Below are 17688 nucleotides of genomic sequence, written 5' to 3' on the forward strand. Positions count from 1 at the left end.
TTGTAAGCATTCTAGCAGGAGAGGTGTGAAAGTTCATCCGCCTGCATAATTCTTGTATGAACTCATTTCAGTGACACATTCCTCCTGCAGGATTACATTGCAGTTGAGGACACACATATCTGACAACATGTAACAAAACACTTGAAATCAAGGAAAATCAGCTATGGGTTCTTAAAATTAAGCTATAAGCAAGGTGTGTGGGAGGTGTGAGGCCCTATTTCTTTCTGGTTTCTCTTAGTAGCCCACTAAAGTAATTCAGATCAAAAGCACCTCATTAGCTGAGATGGCAATGTGGAAATTCAGATTACAGTCATAAAAACATGCCATTTAGAGGAAGTTAAACAGGTGCTATCCTTTTAAAACATGTCATCCGCTGCTAATGGAGCCTGATTCATGTTATACTACTCAGTGTTGGTCAGAGTAGGTGGAGTCAAATTTAATGACAACTTTTTTTTTTTTTTAAAGAAGCAAAGCTAGAGGTAGAGTTGCACTTTGTGAAGTGGTACTTTAAAAGTTGATTATTAAAGCCAGTGATACTACTGCAGAATTGGGTACCACTCAAAATGAAGCAAGGTTTCATGATCTGGCCTAATAAGGGAAAGCACATTTGGCTGCCCTGGAGCTGCCTAGCTGGAAGACTGTTGCTCTGAGTCATAGCCTCTCTTTGTTTCCTCTGTTGCTCAAGAGTAAACTACACCCAGTCCAGCATATATGTCTTGACACATCAGCATAGCTACAAATTCTGCATATGGGCTGAGAGGAGGGATAGCGAAGGAGGAAGCAGTTGAAGATTCCCACCCATTCCCTGTAAGCTTCTGACCTGCTCTTTGCAGAGCATGCTTGCTTCCTTGCTTTGGTACCAACTATGTGGGTAGCTGGCAGAGGGGAGGAAAAAGATTCTTCATTCACTTGCATTTCTGCAGTAAGGTACTAGCTGGTCCGTGGCTTGACCCTGGGTGTGACTAACTGCGGAAACTTGGCTTTGAAACTCAGGTAGAGAGTAATTAGGGCTTTAATACTAGCAATAAGAATTACGACATTGCATTACTTTTCAAATAACAGCCATGTACAACAAATGGCAGATGTGCTGTGGCATACAAGTTGTTCAAATATATACACTGCATTTGCAGTAGCCATTTTAAAAAATGAAAATACCCCTAAGATTTTAATTAAGAAAAAAATAAAGCTGCCTGTTATTCTTTTTGAGTAAATGTCAAATTCTTGAAATTTATTCAAAAAGCAAATAATCCCCAAGTCAGTGAAAGACACTGTTGAAACATTTTAAAAGCAAGAGGGATATGAAAAGCCTGTACACAGAATCACAGTAAAAGCTGAGGCTGTTTTCTGATTGCGCTATCTTGTCCAGCTAGTGATATTTTAAATGCCAGTAGTGGCCTGTTCTCTATATTTAAACTATCACAGCAGGGAGGCATTGTATTTCCTATAAATATAGCATTTTGATTATTTACACATGGCCAAATCATACCGTACCCTGAGGAAGGGGCAGCAGATAGTTACATTGCCCTCAGGAGCATGCTGAGACAGACCTGTGGCACTCTCTGGTGTCCAGTTCCTCCCTTTCTCCAGCGGGAGGTACAAGCCCTTTATCTGGGATATGTTTCACTTCCAACTTCATGTTAGCTCAGCTGTGTTTGCAGACAAGTTGAGGAAGGAAAGGAGTACAAGTGAAACTCCGCCCAGAAGGCAGGAAAGAACACAGCACAGTTTGTAGAGGCAGGTCATTCCCCTGCACTCCAGTAGCAATTGTAAACCAGCCTAGGAAAGCCCTAGCCTCAGTATGGGTATCCTCAGTGAGGATACCACGTGGCACTTTTTAAAATGATCGTTGAAATAATAAAAAAAGCTTCTGGTGGCTGGCATATAGCTGCTGAAGAGGACAAAGGTTAATCAAGGTATGCTTATGAGAAGATTTTAATTTGCTAGGTTTTCAGTTCCCTCCTTAGATGTGCGTGTATTGATGTTTTTAAATATGCAGGTAACCAAATAAAAGACACTACTGCATCATGAACTTAAATAAGATGTACACAAACATGAGGGTAAAATCGGCTCAGACTAGAGGACTAGTTATGGGCAGTAACTTATGTGCTTTTGGTCTTGTGTCCAAGTAATGAAGTGCAGATGTGTTATGAAAGTAAAATCTAAATTGTTAGCTGTAAACATTTAATACTGGATCAATCTTTGGTTTTGTTACAAAAGCTAATATTGACCAATAATTGTTTTTCCAATGGAAACAAATCCAGCCCTTTTGGGCCACTTGGGTAAAGGAGTGCTTCTGAAAAAGCTAATCTGAGCTCAGTAGGGCTGGCTGTAGAATACAGATTGAAGCCATAAAATAACCATACAGAATATGATTCTCTGGAGCCTTAACATAAATATTAAGACTCAGAATCCAAATTTCTCTGGATATATAATATTGTCATTAATGAAATACGAACACGATCATTTTAGCAATAGATACAGTGATCTTACTGGCACTTTCACATTCTAGTTACGTGGGTAGGAGTATCTTGTAACGGTACAGGAGATCCAAATCAACCAGTCTGTTCAAACTATTTTTCTCTTAAGATAAAGCATTTGCTTAAAGATAAATGGATGATACTAAGATACATTAGCCTTGCGCACAAAGAAAGAGCCTTTTATACTGGATAATTTGGATTTCCTAGCTCTACACAAACCAACACATTCATAGGATTGTATATGGTATCAGTCTACACTCCCGTGAACCTCTGTGTGAATGTGAACGGTCTGTCTGCTCTTTGTAATAATAGATACAAATGTAATTGTATGCCAGCCAATGTAATCCAAAGCAAGAGTTATTTTAAGATGGGCAAGAAGCTGGTTACAAGGCAGTGGAATGTACCAATTCTCAGTCAAATACCTTTCCAGAATTTATAAATAAGCAACTTTAAAAAATAAAGAGGGTAAAAATTAAAGGCTAGTTCAGTTATCGCCTACCAGAATTTTCACTGCTGTCCCCAGAAGCTGGGAAACTGCTCGAAAGGAAGGAAGAAGGTCCAGCCTTCAGTATCCATATACCCCTGCACCAGCAAACTGCAGAGCAAGCAGAAGTAGAGGAACTCACGTTAAATTTCAGATTATAAAAAGAAAAGTGTGTTTGCCACACCTATTTCAGAAAAGAATTCCAAAGGGCAGTGATCTGTAAAGACATACTTCGTGTTTCACGATTAAACATGGAATATGGAGTTCTTCACCTCTGGTCCTTTACCTCTGACATCTATCCAAGGACTGTGCAGTATTGTGTGACGTGTTCCACAACAAATACAGAAGAATTAGCACTAATCAATAACATTGGAAGCCTCAGTAAAAAGGCTGGAGACTAAACAGACATGAAAATAAGTAGCTTCTCCTAATGAGAAATGGTACCTTTTCTAGGAATGAGGTGAGCAGGCAAGAAAACGGAACAAACTTTGGAGTGTTACTACTTCTATTATATGTACTCAGGGGATAGAGGATCTATCTGCAGGGCTGTTCAGCTGCCTTCACAAAGATAAAATTAATTTTAAAAAATCGGGGGTTATCTTAGTTTTAAAACAGTAAAAGAAATACACTGAATTGAGCAACAGAGGGTTATGGAACTTTGAACAGTGAATAGATTTGCAAAATCATCTACATGGATTACCTGAAGCTCTGATTTATTGCTTTTCATCATTTGGTGAATTTTGAGTTCAGGAAATCTCAGCTCCTTCCAATTGCAGAAATGAGCAATGTCTGGAAAAATTCTCTTGTGCGTTTCCCACAGGGCTGGCAGGCAGATGATGTATGTTTTCTGCAGCCCATATAGATCTGTGGCAAAGAATATGAGGAACCAGTAGTCTTTCCTGCCTCTCCTAGTGCACAGCTCAGAGTGTAATATCTGTTAGCAAGAGCTGTAACATTTAACAGAGTCTGAGTTTTTCTATTTTATTTAAAGATAATTGAGATTAAATCAAGGAAAACCTAAAGCAGTGTTGCCCAGTGGCCAAAAATATGAAGATTTTTACTTTGATGAAATGGTAACACATACCCCTAGTTAAGCATTTCAGTAGGTGTTGGTGATTACTTGGTCCCCAAGACCTTCTCTCAGTGTCATAATTTCTGATGAGCTCTTGTCTCCATTCCTGCTCTCCTCAACTGCCTTTCCAACTACCATGAAAACTGTTTCTCTTGGCCTATTACCTCAGGGAAGAGTGAGATAGAGCAGATTTGCACGTGAAGATTTCTCTTAACAATTTAGAGAGCTTGGTCAAAAAAAGTTGGGAGTTCAACTCTAATTTATCTCTCCAATTAAAGGTGATCTTGATCCTCAGTCATTAAATTCAAGTGTTTATCAAGCTTTCTGCATGCCAGGTTATAAAGCCAGCTCTTGAGATGGAACGTGCCTGGAAGCATGAGGACAAAGATGAAGGTAACTGTAACTCAATCCAGATTTGGCTTCTCTCCACTCAAAATACTGAAATAATTTTATTTACTTTAAACCTTTGGAATTTTGTACTTTTGAAATATGTAAGCATCTGCAGTAGGTGCTGAAAGTGCACAGCAGCACTACCAACTTGTAAATAGCCTTATTTAAATATTCAGTTTTGAATATTGTGCAAAGAAAGAAAAAAAATGCTAGTAGTGCATCCTGACAAAGAATAAATCTACATCAGAGATATTTTATCCTTCTTAACAGTAGTTACTTCAATATGCTGCTCTGTGAAAAAAAAAAAAGTATCAGATTGAAATTTAACTGTATGGATATATTAGATTACGCTGCATAAAGGATATAAGGTAGAAAGAGTTGTATAACAATATCATAAACAAATATTGCTGCCTAGAAACAGCAGGCATAGACACATTAAAATATTTAAGGTACTTAAATATTAACTACCTAGCAACAAGTCTGTGATTACTTCAAGGAAAATATGCACTACTAGGGAAGGCAGAAATCATAGCAATCATTGTTATTATACTTTTTTTTTACAGTAACAATTAAGACACATCACTCTTGTTACATAACATACAATTACACGCATAGGGAACCCCTGCCTTAAATAGTTTATGCTTGACTACATTAAGAAACAATATAGGGCTATGAAATTACAGGATACGTATTTGATAGAGCTGAGAAACTGGCTCTCTGCATCACTAAGCTCTAGTTTGTCCTCTGCCTCTGATTTGCAGTGTGACCATACCATCTCACTTATATCCATCCACACAGTCCTGTTTTGGTGCTTGGGATTATAATGTAGTTGTGCCATAGCACAGGCAAACATAATCTGAGGGACGTTACATGACACTGTCTGACAAGAGATCCAGCACAGGTTGCGAGTCTTCCTTCCCTTGACATTGCTAAAGTCACTTAATGTTCCTGCATGTTACTCTCATCATGACCCACGGTGCACTCGCATGAGGAGCTCCTGGGGGTTACAGCTCGGCTCTGCTGTGTCTTCCTGCACCACCATTACACATTCCAAGCGTATGAGCCCAAAGGCAGAATTTCCTCCTGCAGTATTTGTAAAACAGCTGAAAGGACTGTGATGGAAAATGGTTTCCAGTAATAGTTAAACAAACTTTCTAATCTTGCATGTGTTCATTACAGCAGTGAGTAAACATGTTGGCAGGGTGCTTACATGCTGTGGTGGCAGGCTCTAGTAGATGCCTACATTCCTATGATTTTTTTAAAAGCTTATAAAAGGTGTTAGGTTAATGCAGGTTTGCAGGGTGTTGGAGGCCTTGGGTTCCTGCAGATCTAGTTATAACAAACAACACTGACATATCCAGCATTTTAAAAGCCAGGATACTTTCAGATTTGGCTTCCAAACTAGCTTTTGTAGAACCCTACTTGCACATGACACTCTCAGGCTTCTCATAAAACCAGTAACTGTTTCCAGTCTGGGATCTACACAAAGACAGTAATCCCCTAGCAGAGGCATTAGACTTTGGTTTAAAGTTTATAAACCAAAAAGAAAGCCACTGGCTCATTTCTGCACCTCTATTCCATAACCACAACCCTAATCCTCATCCCAAAATTCAACACTACCAACAAGCCTAATCCATCAATCTCTACCGGCCTCAAAAGAAATACAAGCCTGCAGACTTGGGCAGAACAAGCCTTGAATTTCTCCATCAGCACTTCTAGACTGAACACTAGCAGCAGTCCTTAATTTCCTGCAAGCTTGAAACTGAGTACAACCTAATTGAGGGAAAGGATGGTAAACTGAAGTGGAAAAAACACTGAGCGAAGGTGTAGATTCAAACACCTCACGCACACCTACTTTTGAGATTATTTAACAGCTTAGCTTTTTTATGGTAGGTTTGGCTTTTCAATAGGTGGAAATGAATCAGCCCATTGCAAAGCCAGGCTCTATATAAATGTGCATCCAGAAAAAGTTTACAGCTTTTACTCATTCACTTGAATTTGTGCTTTTATTGAATGAAGAATGTGGAATTTAGCCACATCTTTATTATTTGTGAATGTATTGAGCTTTCCTCTGATAAACCAGTAGTTTATTTCTCTGCTATAAGTCATGCTTTCTTGTTTTTGTCACTTGTGAAAAATGCACTAGCGCCTAACTCACAGAATTGTTTTCAGACACCTGGCTCAGCTGGGGCAACAGCCTAGAGGTACAACAGCCCCTTTTACACTTGTGGTTTTTTAGTTTCAGGACACACCGCCTGGTAAGACTCACGGACACCAGTTTAGCAGAGGACCTGCATGTAAGTGGCATGCAGAGAAGGGTGATGGAAGAAGAAAACTTCATGATGTTGGTTCTGGTTGCTTAGAGAGTGTCGTGTTCTTTGTGATCACCATTCCAAGCAAATGACTCTAGATAGCCTTAATTCCATTAAAATAATAAATATAAATAAAGATTTTTACAGGGAGGCTTAAAGCATTTCTTTTTATAACTGATTCATTCAGATTTTGTACCATCCAAGTTCCTTCATCTAGAGGGTGAAACTCTCCCAGTGTCACATGGTGATATTTTTGCTTTTTGCCCATAAGTTTTCCATTGGGAACTCTGCATGAGTCTCCATCAGTTGTTGACAGAGCCTGATCCATCAGTGCAATCCACTCCTGATGCATCCTTTTTTATAACACTCCTCTCACACAGGGGCAGGAAAGTCAGGGAGCTTTTTGTGCTTACGATTTTCCCAGTTCTCCCTGGTGGATTTTCTGCCTCAAGGATTGCACAGCTGAAGCTTCCTTTGTTGCCAGAAGTTGGAACAGAATCTGGGTGCATTTATGTAAATGATGGAGGAAGAAAAGACCAATTTTTGTATTAGTTCATACGGACATTTCAGGTGTGATTCAAGCTGGTCATGTGCAGAAGACATATCTTGGCAAAATGAAGCTGTGAGAATCTTTCAAATTTACAATCTAAAAGACTGAAGTTACTTGGGCTTGAGCCAAGAAACATGTTTCTAACTAACTTCATTTGCTACATGGTGCTCTGATAAAGGCAAAATCCAATTTAATAATGAAGACACTAACAATGTCGGTAGATGGTAATTTAACATTCATCATACAGCCAACATTTACATAAAGAAAATGGGCCATTACAGCATTATTATTAAAACCAGCATAGACTAGGTAATTTTACGCCGTGACAAAATTTTCTTTTTCTCAGGGCCACCTGATACAGTTGCATTACCGCAAGTGGAAAATACAGCCCAATGGCTCATTCCAGCCGACTGTGGCCGTTACCCGCCCTTCTCAGCTCCAAGTATGACGTCAACAGCAACGTGACGTCAAACCCGGGACGAGAACGGTCCCCACCGACCAGCAGAGGGCAACGGAGCCCCGCGGATGACGCCGGCACCGCCGCCTCCCTCCCGGCCCCGGCTCTGGCCAAACCCGGCGGCACCGCCCGGCTCCTTCCTCCGGAATCGGGGCCGATGGGGCAGTGCGCGGGCTCGGCGACTCTTTCTAAAGCAGCCGCCTCAAAGTGTACTTTTAATGAAGCACAGAGCGTTGAGCGTGGAATGATGAGCGGAGAGAAGGTGACGCAGCCGATTTGTGCCGCAGCAGCTTGTCGCTCCCGTGGCAGAAATCCACCAGCGGGTCCAGAGCTGACTGGATTTTTTACAGTACCTACTGTCAACACAGAAAACACTCTATGAAAGACACGAAACTCCTTAATTTCCTTTATTTTATTCATGCATGCTAAGGCACTAAGAAATACAGGTTCTTGTTTTAACTTAGCAATTTTATATGATATGAAAAAATCCCCAATGACACCGGCACGAGGAACAGGGACAGTGAGTGAGGCAGGGCCTTCTGTGCCAGAGCAGGTAGTGCTTGTATCAGTCTTATGGCACATAAACACCATTTTCAGCTCAGTGCAGGTGTTCTTAAAAGTGGAGGCTTGCAAGTGATGGCTGAAACCCTTCAAACCTCAAAACTACAAAATATGAGGAGGAGTTAAGTAATTCCAGTACTTTGTATCAGAGTGATTTTTCCTTATACGGCACTGGGGAGCTGTACTGTCAGGCTTCTGAGGACCAGCAAACTTTAAAATTTCAGCTCTGCTTTTTAATAAAGTGCTGCTTCAAGTGAAAGGTTGGACTAATGATCCTCAGAGGTCCCTTCCGACACTTTGATGTCTGACTCATTTTAAAAGAGCAGGACATCAAAATCACAAACAATTATTCAGTAAACCTTCTTTTTTTTTTTGTCAAGGGTGTTATTTCTCGAAGCCAGGCCAGGTCAGACTTCATATAAGCCACTTTTTCCCCGAGATGGAGTGACTGCATATCCTATTTTAAAGTGACTTACGTCAGCAACAAAAGCTGCCAAGAAGTCACAACCATCTGACTCTAAGGGTTGCTCCAATCCGTTTGATATGACAGCTGATGCAGCCTTCTCTTGAACAAATTGGACTGTAAGAAGAGGACATATAAAGCATAGACCAAAATTGGTCTTTGCATAATGGCGTACTCCCCACATAAATTCATTCTACTATCACGATGGTTGGGGATTATTCTTCACCTAATTTCCATCTCAGGGAACTCTGCATGTCTTACATGTATTTATCTAGTATTTTAATTATATGATTCCAAAGTGTTTTCTGGTCATAAAATACTCCACGGGGACAGGTCATATGGCTATTATTCCAGGTTACAAGTGGCACAGTAAATTATTTGCAGTATCAGTAGTATAACCCAGCGGTGTTGTTTCCCCAGTCCTTCCTGAATCCTTTTCCTGTGGGCATTATACTGCTGTGAGCAACATAATTTATTTTATCTTCCATAAGCTGAATCCAAATACATTGAATAAACTGAAGGATACATGGCTACTTAAAATTACATACTCCAACTGAGAAGCAAATCTGTGACCACAGTTGGTTTTGTTAGTGTTAAATTGCATTTGCCTCTGGATGCTGTGTTTGATTAAAAATAGGGTAGTAGCATCTATTTTTAAGGCTGTTATCAAAGTTAAATAGAGAGTCTGTATTTATCTTTTTCACTATAATTAACATTGAGGCTGAGACAAATCAAATCAGCCAAACAGAGCCATTGCATGCATAATGCACTAGCTGGTCTCAGAAACCTTGTTTCAAACCCTTTTAGTTGAGCAGGAAATTTATTTGGGGACTTGCTGATGTTTGTTTTCTCTTTTTTTGGGGTTTAGGATATTTTTGGCACATTCAGAGCTGCTTCTGTAAAGGAGTAAGCATAGCTGAGCGGGGAAAAATGGAATGCCAGCCTTTTCTCTCTTTTTTCCTGTTCTTTGTGTGAACCTTTTTCTTTACATTGTTTATTCTTTGCTTTTTTGGAAAACATTGAAAAAATCTCCCTCAAGTTTTAAAGTACATTTGGACAATAGAAGCCTAGAAAGAAAGCACCAGTAAACAGCACAGAAAGAAACAAAACTCTTGTGAAGAAGGCATTTTTTCTTAATTAAAACAATAAATTGGGAGGCTATGGCCCAAACTTTCTGACAAAGTATCTACAGCCGTAAGGAAGCGCTAGAATCCACTGGCCTGAAATTTGAAAATCCTGCCATTTCTCAAGAGGATCTGGATGGTTAAGTTCAATTTGTACGTTATTTATAATGAGGCAGGTTTAAATTAAATAACCTCACAAGACCTGAGCATAGGAGGTGACACCAAGGCCATCATTCTGAAGACTCAGAACCCAGCTGGAAGAAGAACAGCAAGTGAGGATGCTGCTGTGAAGCAGGGCAGCAAGTAAAGGTTAGATAGCATGAATGTTGCAATTTCTGGTTAGCTAGCAAATATTTGCAGTTCTGTGGTGTTGCTATGCCTTGACAGGAACTTCTGCTACTACTTGATAGATATATGCATGAGAGAAGACAGACAGAATGGGATAGATGAAAAGAAGGTTAAGGAAATATGGAGATAGGCAAAGAGACTGAGATTCAGAAAAATAAGGGTGCAGCAAATCACCATAGGTTGTGAATAGGAAGAGATCGCATTACCTCATTGCTGTCTTGCCCAACCTGTTCTTAAAAAACATTAGTGGTGGATATTGCCCAGCTAATTTCAGTGAGCAGTCTATTCCCATGTTTATTTATCCAAATTCTTTGTTTCTAACTCATTCTTCCTGCAATTATGCTCACTACTTTTTGTCTTATCTGCAGTAAGACCTGCAATTGTTTAGTCTCAAAAAGAAAAGGCTCAGGGGGGATCTTACCAGTGTGTATAAATGCCTGATGGGAGAGAGAAGAGAAGATGGGGCCAGACTCTTCTCAGTAGTATCCAGTGACAGGACAAGAGGAAATGGGCACAAACTGAAACACAAGAAATTCCACTTAAAGTTAAGAAAAAACTTCTTCATTGTGAGGGTGGTCAAACACCGGCACAGGTTGCCCAGAGCAGCTGTGGGGTCACCATCTTTGGAGATACTCAGAACCCCACTGGACATGATCCCGGGCAACCTGCTGTAGTTGACCCCGCTGTGAGCAGAGGGGTTGGACCACAGGTACCTTTCAACTTCGACCATTCTATGATTCAGCCACAGTGAACAAAGAAACCAGTTATTCTTGTCCCCTTTCCATCAATTTTTATATATTTCCAGACTGTCTTCCTCTTTCCCATGAGAAACTAAAGAATCCTAATTCTTCATATCATAGATCACAGCTTCTAAAATTCAGAACATCCCTGATTTCCTTTAGCTCATTTTCAATTGATAATTCTGGAAATGGTTGTATCAAACTGAATATAGTATTCCCACTGAGGTCTTACTCACAGTAGAGTAAAAGGATTACTTCATAGGTCTTACGTATAATGCTCGTGTGTATTCATTTTAGTATAACTGGATTTTATTTCACTATTTTGTTACTGGTTGGTCGATCAGTTTATGATCTAGGATTACCCCAGAACTCCTGGTTAACCAGCTGTTCCTGAGCTTCTATTTATGCAGATGATCATTCCTCTTGGAAATTTTTCTCTTGCCAGTCTATTTCATTCATTTCAGGTAATTCAATCAATTTGCCACAACAATCTCATAATGGAATCCTGATACCCAGTGGGCATTCAGGCCCTCCTAGCTTGATAATTTACTAAGTACACTTGTTAGTCCATTATTTGGGCCATCAGTAAAGATACAGGACAATACTAAACTCGTGAGTTGACCATTAGTAACCACTCTACAAGAGAAACTTCCCAACTATTTGGGACTGTGGAGGTGTCCTAACCGGACCGTATTTCTTTAGATAGTTATTGGAAAATCACAAGAGACAGGATCAAAGGCCATATTAAGTGCAGATATATACTATCGCCCCGGACTGCTAGACTCTCATAAGAGGAAAGGGTATCGATTCAATCCTAAATCTATTACATTAACTGCTCCTAAATTTATTATGTTAACTGCTTCTTAACACTTTGTTGTCTTGCAGGTACTTGAAAGAACATACTTTGATTATTTTTTTCTATTCTTCTTTCATTTAAGAAAAGGGTCTGACTGATCTAAAATTCGCTGAGTCTTCCTTCTTTCCCTTTTTTAAGGCTCAGGATGGTGGCACAGATTCATCATTATATATAAAGCTATAACCTCCCATTGATTTCGCAGACATTGGAAAACAATAGTAAATTAGAAGCCCAAATACTTTTCCTGCTTTCAGGTGCCTTGCTCATCCTCTGATAGTTTTCCAAGATCAGCACTTACTTCTCCAAGGTTATTATGTCTCCACCTGGTCCTACCGGCTCAATGACATAGTGTAGACTCCTGCAACAATAACACATGCTTGTAATTTTTCCCTTCAATAATTACTCAGAGATAGATCTATTTCCTCCTGCATTCCATACGGTGTGATGGTGTATATGGCAGGCTTATAATGCCTTAATAAATGAAATGGTGCCTTGTAATTCTTATGTGCCTCTTCCCCCAAAGAGGTAATTGATTATTTCTAAGTAGTTTCTAGGACATTTTAGAATTTTGTTCAGGAAAGGCTTTGACTTTTTCTCAGGAACATCTTCTGGTAAAGCTGAGTCATCTGTGTAGCTACGTATCAGTCACAGTGTTATAGCTCTCTGATTTATAACACATAGTCATAGATCTAGGGTATAAAGTTATCATAGATATGCAGTATATATATTGTTCAAAAAAATATATATATATGTATGTTGTAACGTAATTAAAATGTCAAACAAAGTGAAAAGCATGTTAGTAATTGCCAAGTGTTACATGTGGCTCTGATTCCACCTTGGCTTCTCGCTGGTGTTTCCCTTCACAAATGCAAAACCTGACTGACTCCAGTGACAACACCGAACTTTCCTGATTTGTCTGAGGTATAGTCTTACAAAATTTTTTTCTTATTATTTCCATAAAATATAGAGATTGCTTTCATTTATCTGCATATAAATATGAGTGTAAACTCTTTCACCATAGCAGCTTAAAACATTTTACACTTATCAATAGTCAGGCTATAATACCTCCACACAGTAGGGAAATACTACCCTTAGTCATATATGGGAAAAGCAGGGTACCGAGAGCTTAAGTTATTTATCCAAAGCTAGGCAGATAGGACAAAGATTCAGATTTTCTGATTTTCAGTCCTCTTTTTCAGTCTCATGTCTATCTTCTTTCCCTAGATTTTACAATGACCTACATATCATTGCACAAGAAATGCAAAGCCAGCAATAAACACTTTTAGCCTGTACATAGCAGTGATCATCTATCCTAGTTATTCAAGTATAGAACATATAATCTCACAGGAAAATAAAATTCTTTTAATCTTCTGGTTTAGCCCTTTGAGAGTCATGAGAATTCTAATTACCGGTACCGTACTTAACTGCGCATCAAGAGCTTGAGGATTGCCAATTCTATACAGGACTTTTTTTATCCACATGCCGCAGACGAAGGAAAAGCTGATAGTGTTTTTTGACCTAAATTATAGCCTAGCAGCTAGAGATTCTGCTCTTGGGACAAAAGGATTCAGTGCCACTCTTAGAACTTGATACATCTCTACTCTTCTCTTAAATACTGATATGTTTATCTGCAGTATAAACGCAGCTTTACGTAAAGGTTGTGGTTCTGCAAACATGAGTTTTATTAGAGAGCAGTGGGTATGTATGTCAGGTTTTATTATGGCTCTATATGTCTGCTAAAATAACTTCACTAGCAGTGTTAAAAATAATCACCTCTTCAGCCAGCATATCTGTGCTGCTGAATCTGATTGAGATACAGCAAGGCTTACAGAAGACCACTCTTACTGTTCCAGCTCACATCATTTGGGAAGGTGATATCACAGTCTCTGGAAAAGCTCCTCTGGATGGCACCTCTGTGCCTCATCACAGGGCTCTGCTGCTCTAAGTGTGGATGAGCACAAAAATTGGATTCCTTACAGATGAAACAAAACCAGAAGATGCACTCCAGGACTGCATCTGATGTGCTCCAGTTGCTAAGGCGTCTGTAGGACAAAACTAGATCTAATCTTAAATAAAGCTCCTGGAACGTGCGTAGTGCGGAAGCTGGATCCTCAGCACCAGCTGTTTTGTTCTCCAACCCCTTTCGTATCGTACTGTGCTGCTTGCTATTGTAGGCACGGTTGGCATTAGCGTATTTGTAATATAGACATGATCTGATTCTGCATTGCTTGGCAACTCAGGATGAATTGCCAAGTGAGTGACACTAAAGTAAATCCTGACCCTAAAAAATTAGGCTCTTCCCATTCAATAAGGGCCAGGTAGGTTTACTGTTACTCTGGTTACTGTTATTTGGAGTCCAGTTTCATAAACAGTATTTTAGTAGGTTATTCTGCATCTGCATTAGTTCCCTGAATTAATTTCACAATATGTTGCACAAATGCTTGTGGCTATGCAGTGCAGGCATGGTACAGGAATAGAAACATGCAGCTGGGAAGGAGGAAATGATTATTTAAGCTGGCCTTAGCAGTATTGTTGCTGAATGTCACAGCATATCAGACCTTACTCTGAAAAGTTCCCTCTGGAACATCTTTTGGGGTAAGGAAAGGAGGATTTGACCCCCAATTACTTTATTGCATAGGCTTTTGCTGCAACTGAACAAGTACATATGCTATTTTAAAAGCATGTTAGTCACAACACAGAAAATGAAGTCAACTAGAGTGACAGGATACAAATATTTTGTATTAAAAATGTAATAATTGAATAGAGTACTAAAGTGTGTCTTCCATCACAACTTGGTAATGCTTAAATCCTGGGGTGCTGAGACCACTGGCTTCCAGGCTGATCAGTAATGTCTCCCTGTCTTACGTTCCATCCCTTAAACATCTGTTTCTGTTACTGTTCCTTGTCTTTTGTGATGGTTCTAAGTCTCTGGAACCTGAAGAGACATTTCGCTTTGGCTCTGTACAGTACCTAGCACAGCGGGGTTCCTTATTCATAACTAGAGCTCCTGGGCATGACAGTAATGTAAACAATGCATAATAATTAATAAATATTCTATAAAATAATAAGTGCCATGAGAAAGGGGAGCAAGAGGAAAGTGATTTTAAAAAACTCAGGGAAGGTTAGACTTTTCCTGCATTTATTTCCATCACATTCAACTGATAGAGATTTTTGCATGGAATAACTGATACATTTTCATAGGACAGCCAAAACCAGGGTGAAAAGTGACAAAAAGAAATGTGTAACACTTTTGTACTTGGCAACTATTGCTATTCTTCGGGTGTTATTTGATGCTCAGACTGAACAGGATTCACAGCACATAAAGTTAGTTATGTGAAGAATGGAATACATATATTTTGCTATTTTACTATCAAGTTGCCATAATAGCAAGAAACTGGGTAGTCATATTCATAACTAGAGACAGAAAGTATGATAAATCTTGAGAAAAAGCTAGATTCAGTGAACCGTAATACCATTACAAAGATAACCGGATGGTTTTTGTTTGATAATTTAAATTAGAAAAAAAATCAGAGAAAAAAAAAGCAACTTCCAAGAAAACCACTTACAAAATTGATACAAATTGGCTAAATTGTATCAGAAAAGAACAGACTTATTTTTTTTTTTAAAGACATATTAAATTCCAGTGATCCTAAAATTTTACTTTTCATCCCTCCTAAAAGCAAAAGTCTTGGGTTGGTTTTTTTTTTGAAATGTGAACTATTTTTAAAAAAACAACATAAATCAAAAGTAAAGAAAGAGAGGCAAGCTCTTCCAAAGGGTAATAAAACCATTAACTTTCTCAGACTGTTTTTAAATCTTATTTTGATGAATATATCTTCAATGACTTGCTGATGGATTTCCACCCCATTTTTTATTAAATTTATTCTGCTCCACTCCCAATACACAGAGTTAAATACTGTTTTGTAGCTAGAACCACCAACAAGACAAAGTTGTCTTTGAAACATTTCCATAGAAGCCCAAATTATGACTTCATGCCACCCTAATAAAGACACATATGGTTGTGAGGAAGCCTATTTTCGAAACACCTACACTGAAACCTTCTTTGATCAAACGTAGGTCTAGAAAGGGAAATCTCTTGTAAGGCAAATGTGCAAAAGCCCACACTACGGAAAAATGAGTCTGTTGTGTCTATTGCCTTGGGCAAATGGGATTCATGCCTCATCAGCCCTTAATCAATGAAAAGACTGAAATTGGGCTGTGGAGAAAAAAAATACAGTCTACTTGGTGAAGAACTTTGTTTGTCTGAGCTGGTCTACTCTGTACACTTACAAAACCACTGGAAAAGCAGCATGACTAGGTGATCAGATGAGGAAAAGCAAGTAGAATCTGTTGTAAATTAGCTGTGAATTTTATGATAATGGGCATGAAGAGCAGCCTGTCATTTACTTGGAGAAATTACAAATTAAATGTGGCCTTAGTATACTATAAATAGTATTTTAACTGATGAAGGCAGACCAACAACACAGGAAGGAATCTTTTCATATGTGATTGCACTAGCTTGGTAGTCTGCAAGGTGAAAATTGTAATTGCAGAATAAAAGAATCGTAGGCAGTCAAAACATTCTCATTTATTTTTGCAAGTGGTCTCATTGATTTGATCTTAACAGAATTGCAGCTGAGGGAAATCAATACATTACCCATGAGCCGTATAGTACACTGCAGATGTTAACCACATACACATTGCTTTGAAGGGAAAATGTTACTGTTTTCCTATGTGCTCGGTGAAATTCGGTGAAGCCTGATTCCCATTGGCAAGTAAGAGGTTTTCATGGGGAAAGAGGAAATACCAGAGTCCCTCTTCCTTTAGAGATAACAGCTACAGCTGCCATATGAAAAAGTTATTTCAGTGGAAAGAAAGCTAAAAATAAATTCAGGCAAAAATTCTTATGCTGAACTGTTTTCCCTGGTTTTGAGAAGGTTTTAGGTTTCTTGCCAAAAGTGAATATTCATGCCAGTGGTTTTGTATTTCTCTGTTATAAAACACAACATAATAGTATTTTTCAGAGTATTTAATATTGAAAGTACATTTACAGGTACTTCAGAAGTGTTCTGGTGGCAACTGTTGGCTGTCACAAACAAATCTCTTTTTATCTGTTATATTGCCAATCAGAAGAGCCTGTTGTGTTACTTTTGTTCTGAGGTTCCTTGTCAAAGCAGGCTTTTCAGAGTCTCTGTTTAATGCATAATATAAGCTCTCTAAAAAGCGCACAAAAGCCTTTTCAAAAAAATATTGCAGACAGGAAAGTAACTCAAGAGCGTTTCTTGCATCATCGTTTATTAACCACCTCACACAGCTGGGGAGCTATCAGGTTAATAAATATGTGATGAAGGATTAGGTAAATTAAAGAATCTGATTGGAATATTGTAGAATCCCTGATCCATGGATGTGATTTAAGACAGTAAGGGTATAGCATCATGGATTTATTACTCATATTCTTGTATTAGTAGGAACACATTAGAACTATCTGAGTTACAGAAACAGGGAAAGCATAAGTGGGTAGGGACTACCAAGGAGGAATACAGACACATTGCCTGGGCACACAGGGGTGAAAATAGGAAGGACAAAGAGCAGCTAGATTAAAAACTGGCAAGGACTATCCAGGGTAACAAGAAAGGCTTCTATAGTTACTTCGGCATTAAAAAGATGACCAAAGGAAACGTAAGCCCACTGCTGAGTGGGGTGGGCAACCCTGGGATGAAGAACACAGAAAAAGCCGAGGCCTTTTTTGCCTCAGGTTTTACTAGAGGATCTGCTTTCAGGCCTCCCATGCCTCTGTTCGAATAGCAAACTTGGGGTACAGAAGTCCTACCAGTGGTAGAGGAAGACCGAGTTA

General features: G+C 39.1%; 1 long non-coding RNA gene across 2 annotated transcripts in view; it reads right to left on the reverse strand.

Moving 5' to 3' along the window:
• The window catches only part of LOC141926133 (uncharacterized), a 34664-nt gene that overhangs the window by 12942 nt on the left and 4034 nt on the right, over positions 1-17688 (reverse strand). The window contains exons 3-5 of one of the 2 annotated variants that reach the window (XR_012624043.1): positions 12133-12192; positions 10660-10756; positions 2977-3072 (exon numbers count right to left, since the gene is read on the reverse strand). This is a non-coding gene — a long non-coding RNA (uncharacterized LOC141926133). Of the gene's footprint in view, positions 1-2976; positions 3073-7924; positions 8099-10659; positions 10757-12132; positions 12193-17688 lie in introns of those variants that run through there. The other variant, XR_012624042.1, reaches the window with a different exon arrangement.

This window comes from Strix aluco, chromosome 7 (assembly GCF_031877795.1).
Source record: "Strix aluco isolate bStrAlu1 chromosome 7, bStrAlu1.hap1, whole genome shotgun sequence".
Taxonomy (NCBI): domain Eukaryota; kingdom Metazoa; phylum Chordata; class Aves; order Strigiformes; family Strigidae; genus Strix; species Strix aluco.